Raw genomic sequence first — 9,050 nt, forward strand, 5'->3', positions numbered from 1 at the left:
TCAATCGATTGCTGAAGCTTACTTCTCTCAACCTTCCAAGGATAAGAGAGGATGATCGGAAAAGATGACTTCTAACCTTGCTTGGAGCAACCCTTGTGAATCCTCTCACAAACTCCCCCTCACAAGTTCCTCTCTCTATCTCCCTCTCTTTCCCTCTCCTCCAGGCTCTCTCAGGTCAAGACAACAGTAAACGATTATTCAAAATATTGAACAAGAGCTCTTAAATAGAAGAGCTTCGGAATAGCTCATTAATTGCAACTTGCTGACATTATCATCCAGGATGATAGGAATATCTTCCTAGCCGATCAGTACAAATTAAGCTCAATCAGCCCCGGATGATTTGGGATGATTAGAAGAAAATTGGTTACATCATCCAGGCCGATTCTATATCATCCTGGCCGATTAGTTTAAAACCGATTACAATCATCCTGATCATCGCCCGGAATAGATGCTGGCCGATGTCAATCGTCCAGATCATCGCCCGGAATAGATGCTGACCGATGTAAATCATCCAGGCCATCGTCCTGACCGATCTTGTGATCATCTCGGATGATGTGATCGAATCAATCAGCCTTTAATACTTTCTAAAGATACCATATTAATTTAGGCATAGTTGAGTTAGATCATCCAGGATGATGTGGATATCGTCCCGGGCGACTTTATCAAATAAAGAATACCTAAACTGATCATGGCAGCTGATTCTTTCTTAATTGAGCCTATCATCCTGGCCGATACACATATCGTCCAGGCTGATCAGCTTAATGACAAATGTCCTTAACCATGATGCCCTAATTAAGGTTTTGATTTTGAACCTGATCATCCCGGACGATATAAACATTGTTCAGGCCGATATGAGTAAAAATCAGAAAAATCACTCAAGTGTGTGTGTGTAGGGTTACATAGCTTCAAACATCTCAAAAGTTATAATTGACTCAAGAAATGGAAAAAGTACAATACGAACTGACTCAGACCTAGTCTACCCAATCTTGAGTTGGTTCCGATTGTCGTCTGATCTTGTGGTCCTGAAATGTTAGTAGGCAAGGCAGTCGTAGAGAAATAGGATTGTTTGCTATCATCAAAACTATAATTCATGAAACTAGATTTACAACATAAATGTTATCACTTCTTTTACCCATTTTAAAGGAGAATTCATTTATGAGAGTTGGGAGAGATTTAAGGAAATGCCAAAGAAATATCCTCACCATACTTTATCTGATTGATAAGTTAGTCAAATATTTTATAATGGATTTGTCGGATCTGTTAGAGTAATCGTAGATGCTGCAGCTAAAGGACCATTAATGTCTAAGCCATCTGAGGAAGCATAATTCTTTAATAGAGGAAATGGCTATAAATAATTTCTAGTGTCTTGGAGGTATGGTAAATCTAAGCGAGTAGAAAGAATTTATGAATTTGATTCTTTATCAATATTCACTATATAAATTGCAGCAATTTCTAAGAAGTTGAGCATAAAAGGAGTGAATTCTTGTTTAGGAACTGAATCATCTATGTAATTGGAGGATAAAAAATTAACTAAAAATAACATTATGCAAGTGATTGAAATAATTAATTTGATTGGAAGGCAAAATAATTCCTTCTTCAATACATATAATCCAGGTTGGAGGAACCATCCTAATTTTATTTGGTCAAATAATGTTATTGGTAAAAATCAATGAAATTATGATCAAAAATTAATTAAGGAGTAAATTGGAACTATCTTCAGCAACCTGCTGTTAATCCAAGACCTACATAAAATCTAGGCAAGTCTGACTAAACACTAAAATTGAAGTAAATTAGAAAATTTGTTGGTATTAGACCTCTTGGATTATTTCCTAGCAATATTGAAGTTAACCCAAATGAAAAATATGAAGATTAAGTGAAAATCATTTGAATAATGGTGGTATTATACCATAACAAAATTGATAAGCCTAAGAAAGTTATGCTGAAGATTAAAAACTTAGCTCATTATGGAAGGCAACCCAAATTTAGGTTTAGTGTGTCATGTTAATAGTTTGAATTTACATTAGTCATGTTGCATATGTTGTTGTTCTTGTCATATTTTGCATTTTTTTGTTATGATAATTAAAATTATGATCTAAATTTAGTAAATAAGAAATGAGCACAAACTTAATTACACCCCATAGCACTAATTATTTTAATTCAATAACATTGCTCTCTTAAGAGTTGAATTTAAAAAAAAAAAGCAGTACAACATTAAACCTCGAGAAATGCTCATTTTTAATTAGTACTTGATTGAAAAATTGACACCACGATGCTGATTATTTGAGCACCACAGTGCCTACCATCCAAGTCAAAAAGATTGGTTCTTCCAAGTCGAAAGAATATTATACGATAATAAATTTAATTATGAAACTTTTATAAATGCCACGACATTGATAACTAACACCGCAATGGCATTACACCTATATTATAGATTTTTAATAGCATCGCGATGGTTATTGATGCAAGGGCCCTTGTGCTTACACATGTGAATGCTACATTGATGGAAAATTCTAAAGCGATGCTACAAATTCCCAAAATAAGTGCTTCTATGCCATGCGACATAGATTGTTGTAGCACTTATCAATTTTACTATTTTATTATCTTGTTCATACATTGAGCTCCATGATACCATTTCTCATAGTGCTGAGTGCTCCATCGAGTTATAAAATGGGGATTACATTTTTAATTTCCTTCACAACCTATCATTTCTTTCAATTTCTTCTTATTTGTAATTCTCTTAAGATATATTGCAATCTAGGATCCCAAGCTTGAGATTTTGATGATAACAAATATTTTTGCTTGAGTTTTTTATTCCTCTTAGGATAAATGTTGGATATTATTTTTTGTCTATGTGCACTAACATTTTAGGAAATCATACCTTGCTCAAGACTACTGAAGACTCAAGCTTGGATAGAATAGGATGTCAAGTCAGAAAGAGTTTGTAATTTTAATTTTCTAATAATTTTCTATTTATTGAGTCTGGCCATATAAGGGTGTACACAATTAGTGATTGTACACACACATAAGTGGTGTGAAGAAAATTTAAGATAATTTTTTTAAACTAATCGTTATATATGATATATAAGTATATTGTATGATTAAATTTTGGAAAATAAAATTTAACGACTAATTTAATCATTAATTTTTGTGAACTAATCATATTGTATGATGCTTATCGTACTATACAATTCATTTTGATTAGTAAACCCTACCCGCGAGGAAAATTAAGTAATAAATTGAAAAAATAATTTTTGAACAAATCATACTATATGATCTGAATCATATTGTATGAATCATACTGTATGATATTTTGAAATCTTTCATACATTATCCCCCATAATTAGTCAATCAAATTATGGTTTAATTAATGATAGTAGATTGTTCTGTATGATTTTGATCATACAAAATAATTGATAGAGATGAAATTTGGTCATCATAAAGATCGTACCAAATAAAATTATGATTATTGAACTAATCATACTTCACAATTAATACATCATACTAGATGACTTATTAGAAATCAACTTATTGTAATGTACAATAAGAACAATAAGGAATGACTAACAGAGACAATTTTCAATCATCCCAGGTATCCTCATGTATGAATATAGAGAAATTAAATATATCATACTATAATCTCATGATTGTATTGTACGATATATTTGTAAAATATGATTTTTTTTTTCTAAATGACAATTTTAGAACGTTTCATAATGTACAAATATAAATCATTCTGTATGAACATAGATAACCAACTTGAATTTTTAGGGTTTTTGATGACCAATACTCAAGCAATGTTTTAAAAATCTTTTTGAAAAAGAGAGGAGTGGTTAGCTATTGAAGGAACTATTAGAGAAAATATTTTTTGAGAGCTCTTCACAAGATAGGAAGAAGAAAGGAGGTTTAGCGTGAGGGAGAAGTAGTGTGAGGGGTTTATATGGTTGCTCCATGCTTGCTTCCACCTTGATTCCTCCTATGGCCTAGTGAGTCCTTGAAGTTTCTCTTCGGAGAGAGGCTTCAAAGTTAAGTACTTTAGGTTCTCTACATTCTCCAAGGGGGAGAAAACGGGATGAGGTTCTCTTCCTTCTATAGGAGGAAGAAGAAGATTGAAGGTTCACTACTATCACCAGGAGGGTGACATAGCTTCTAGCACTCTAACGTTCTAGGGTTAGTTGAAGGGATTTTTATAAGGACTTCTCAGCCTTGCTTTGGGTGCAAAAGGATAGACAATTAGTTTAGAGAAATACCTAGAGCAGAGAACTTTGGTGGGGAGTGGACGTATGTCAAGGTTGACCGAACTAATATAAAAATTTATGGTGTGCTTTTTCCTTTTCGCTACTAATTTTCTATAATTTATTTTTTCTATTATCTGCAAGTTGAATTTACTGCCCATATTTTAATATTTATAATCAATTACAATTAGAATAGGTTATGGTTTACAAAAAGAATAACTCTCATGCTTTGAAAAAGTATTTTAAATTCTCAATTGCTTCCGCACATTTTTAAGAAAATTATTTGGATTAGTTTTAAAATATATATATTTTTTAGAAAAATACATAATAGTATTTTTGTTGAGGAATTTTTAAATAAACAATTCACCCCCACTCTTGGTCCTCCTCAGGCTAATTCATTGAGGTTTCATAACCTCCTTAGACTTTCAAGTTGTATAAGAGTGGGTCTGGAAATATAAAATTTAAAATCTTCAAGTATAAATCTAATGATACATTTTTGTAATAGGAATACTACAAGGGTTATTCTATAACTATCCACCTTTGTTTGAAAACATCCCATTCAACTTCTAAAAAATTTGCATGTCTACATTATTGAAATCCATTGACTAAAGAATTTGGTTTATGATTCAAACTGGTTATTCAATTCCACCTCATGTAGTTAATAGTGTCAAAATTGATATTCCCTTTACTAAATGGAGTTATTAGAAAAGAGAACTCACATAATTAAATGTTGAATGTTTAAATTATTTTCATATTCTTTGAAGTATGAGGATTATATGTGAGTATCGACTTGTACTATGGGGAAGGAGATATGGGATAAACTATGCATTACATATGAGGGAACTAGTGAAGTTAAATAGTTTAAGCTAAATATTTTATAACATGACAACAAAAAATTTTGCATGAAACCTAGCGAGAGTGTATCTGAAATGTACACTAGGTTTACCCAGATAGTGACATCCTTGTAAGCACTAGGTAAAGAACTTTCTAATTCTAATAAATTTAATAAGATTTAATGTTTCTTTCCATATTCTTATGATGCTAAAGTTACTTATATTTTTGAATCAAGGGATTTGAATGTATAATCAATTAATAATTTGCTTGGGTTACTCATTACCTACAAATAGGGCATCAGTCAAAGACTAAATGATGCAGGTGGAAAGAATGAGAAGATTGTGGCTCTTAAAGAAAATGATTCTAACTGTGATAGTTCTATAGCAAAGGAGGATGATGACCTTACATTGATTAGTCACCAGTTCAAAAATGTTTTTAAAGTGGAAGCAAAGATGTCATCAATAATAATGGAATAAAGGTAAAGTGATAGAAATTTTAAAGCGCCATCTAACATAAAATTTTTTTGAGCAGGAAACCAGGACATCTCTTAATAGGCTTCCCAAACTTGAAAACTCACATTGTCAAGGAGAATGGTGAAGAAAAGGCAAAATTAAGGAAGGGGGAGAATATGACATAGAAGTCATTTTGGGCTGACTCCCACTCAGAATCTTCAAAACAAGAAGCAGTGGAGAAGGCAACATACATGTTTATTATGGCTAACAATAATATTAGCCAATCAATATCAAGATGAGGTATGTCAACTTTTCTATGATGAATTATTTAGTATTTCAAAAAAAAAAAAAAAATCTTGATTCGTATAGGAAACTTAAGAAGATGTATACTAACTTGAAAACTGAATTTTCTAATATGCAAAAGAGCATGCTAGTTTGATTACTAAGCAATCAAACTTAGATAATGATCACATGACTTTACTTAATGAATATGATGCAATAAATAAGAAACATATTGATTTATCCAGTGCATATGTTTCCTTAAAAATATCACAAATTGAAATAGAAAATTCATATAAGACACTAGAGGTATATGTAACAGAGGTTGATGATAGTGAGCATGCATTGAAAATTGAAACATATATTCTAGAAAGTGCAAATAAATTTCTAGTGGAAAAAATAAATGCACTTCAAAATAATAAAACATCACCTACTCTGACACAAGGAAAAAGTTATTAACACAATATGCATTATATAACCCTAGGAAGAGACGCCATAACATTTATAGATTAGTGAATCTTTTTCTTGGTGTTAGGTGTTACTCTTATGGCCATTTATGCTACATATCCCACACTTGCACTATCCACTATAGGACACATCTTGCGTGGATAACCCCATCTTTATAAACAAAAAAAACCATAAAAACTACTTCTCAATACCCAACCAAACCACCATACCATAAAACCCAACCACCACACTACTAAATTATAACCCAAAAAACCCCACCCACTACACAAACCCCCTCTCACAAAACTCTCAATAAAACCTTAAACAATCCCCCAAACCTTAAAAACCAACACCTTAACAAAACTAAAAAAAAACAAACAAATCACAAACCACCCCCTACTGCACAAACAAACCACCCCCAAAAATTAACCCCCTAAAACCAACACCCCTAACAAAACAAATAAAAACAACAAAACTCAAAACCCCTCACCACCAAACGCACAACAACCACACCCCCTCCCCACCTAACAATACGTAAACAAAAAAACCCCTAAAAAAAAAACTTAAAAAACCTACCTCACAACACTAACAAAAACCCCTATAAACACCCTCCTTACAACAAACCCAACCTAACGCAACCCCTTAAAAACACCAAACCCCTTAACCCCTAACAAAAAACTCTAACTTCCACAACAAACAACCCCTTAACGGAGAACACCACAAACCTTAAATAACTAATAACCACCCCCCAATAACACCCCCATAACCTACCCACTCCAAAAACCCTCAACCTACCCCACACCAACTTAAACACACTCAAAACCTGAAACTCCAACTACCCAAAAAACCTAACCACAATACCACCCAAAACCAACCCCCAAACTTTTACCACCACACACACAAACACAAAAACCACCAAACCTAAAAAACCCCTACCAACCTCAAACAAATTATACCATACCCCAAACACTAAAAAAAAACCCCACGATTAACACACAAAAACAAATACCACAGACCCCACCCAAAAACCCACCCTCCAAAACCTCAAACACAAGATATAACTATAAACCACAACCTAACTCCCCCCCAAACAACTATATAAACTACAAAAACGTAAACCTAAACCACAAAAAAACCACCTCTCAACTCCTCCACTCCAAAACCAAACCCTACAAAACAAAAAACTCCCCCTACAACAAATTTAAAAAATAATTAAACTCCAACAAAAAATACCACTAAACCCCATAACAACCAAACTAACCCTTAACAAAAAAACAACCAAAAACTCAAACCCCTAAACTAACTTAAAAACTCCAAAAAACCACTTCCAACTTCCTTATACCCCAACAAAAACCACCAACCCACCCAAACTTAACCATACCTCAACAAACCCAACAAAAACCCAACCTCCACAAACCACCCTTACCCAAAAAAAACTCCCAAACCAACACCCCTTCCATGAACTTAACAACCAACACCAAACAATACCAAAATTAAATAACACATTAACTCCAAACACCAAAACAAAAAGAAACCAACAAACTAAACCACCCTACCCCCACTCCTCTCAAATACCCTACCCCTAAACCCGAAACAACAACAGTTAAACCGCTAACACTTTCACTACAACATAAACAACCCCCAAAAAAATAAACCCCAAAAAACATATTACCCCCCAACAAACCCAAAAATAAAACACCCATACCAACCAAACCTTCCCCCAAACCAAAAAATACAAACAACAACCAAACAACTTACCCACTCCTCTACCAAAAAAATATAAAAAAACAAACAAAAAAAAAAAAAAAAACCTTAAAATACCTCCTAACAACTAATACCTAATAACTACAACAACAAAACTTAACCAACCCCACACCCCCCAACCCGAAACCATTATTAACCAAACCCCTAAAAAACAAACTCAACCAAAACCCAAAAATAAACTCAAAAATTCCCAAAACAAACACCTAAAAAACCTCAACTTCCAAAATATAAAAACCCCCCCCCCCCTAACCAAACCAAAAAATACAAAAAACCTAACACAACCTAAAAAATAACTAAACCCCTACTAAAACCCCCCAAAACACACCAAAACTTAAAAAACCAAAACATAACAAAAACCTACCCACCCACCTTAATTATAACAAACACCCCCCCAACACCACAACACACAAAACTTTACCACCACCAAAACCACAAAATAAATAAAACCACAACACACAAAAAATATACCCTTTATTAACAACCCTCACCCTTTAAAAATAACTAACCAAAAACCTTAAACCCTTAAAAAATGTAACCACCCCCACCCTTACCCTAACACCCCACAAACACCAAACCCCACAAACCCCTAAAAAATTACCAACACAAAATACCCCCCCCTACTCACCCCCAACCAAAACCCACCCTAAAAAAATAAACAACACTCCCAAAACCACAACCACCTAACAAAACAACAACTAACTTAAACTTCAAACAACACCTAACACCCACTACTAACCCATTAAAATACTTCCCACCTAAAAAAACCCAACAACAAACACCTACCCTCTCAAACCTAAAACCCTCCCAACCACCCCCAACCTCCTCCCCCTCACACCCCCACACAAAACAAACCACAAAAACCCCAAAAAAAAACCCCCCTCCAAATACCCTAACACAACCAAATAAACATAACAACAAACTTACCCCTCCAAACAACTAAACCTACTCCAAAAACACCTAAAAAACACAAACCAAACAACCCTAAAACCTTAAACCGTAAAAACAAACCCTCACCTTCCAAACACTACCTCCCCAAACCCAT

At 33.7% G+C, this 9,050-nt stretch overlaps 1 non-coding gene across 1 annotated transcript; it reads right to left on the bottom strand.

Annotated features, from left to right (window-relative positions):
- Positions 1-1,104: 1,104 nt before the first annotated feature.
- On the bottom strand, positions 1,105-1,210 carry LOC114580761. The gene has a single exon (XR_003702325.1). It is a non-coding gene; the product is annotated as a small nucleolar RNA R71 (small nucleolar RNA).
- Between the last annotated feature and the right edge of the window lie 7,840 nt (positions 1,211-9,050).

This window comes from Dendrobium catenatum, unplaced genomic scaffold (genome assembly GCF_001605985.2).
Source record: "Dendrobium catenatum unplaced genomic scaffold, ASM160598v2 fragScaff_scaffold_1242, whole genome shotgun sequence".
Lineage (NCBI taxonomy): Eukaryota > Viridiplantae > Streptophyta > Magnoliopsida > Asparagales > Orchidaceae > Dendrobium > Dendrobium catenatum.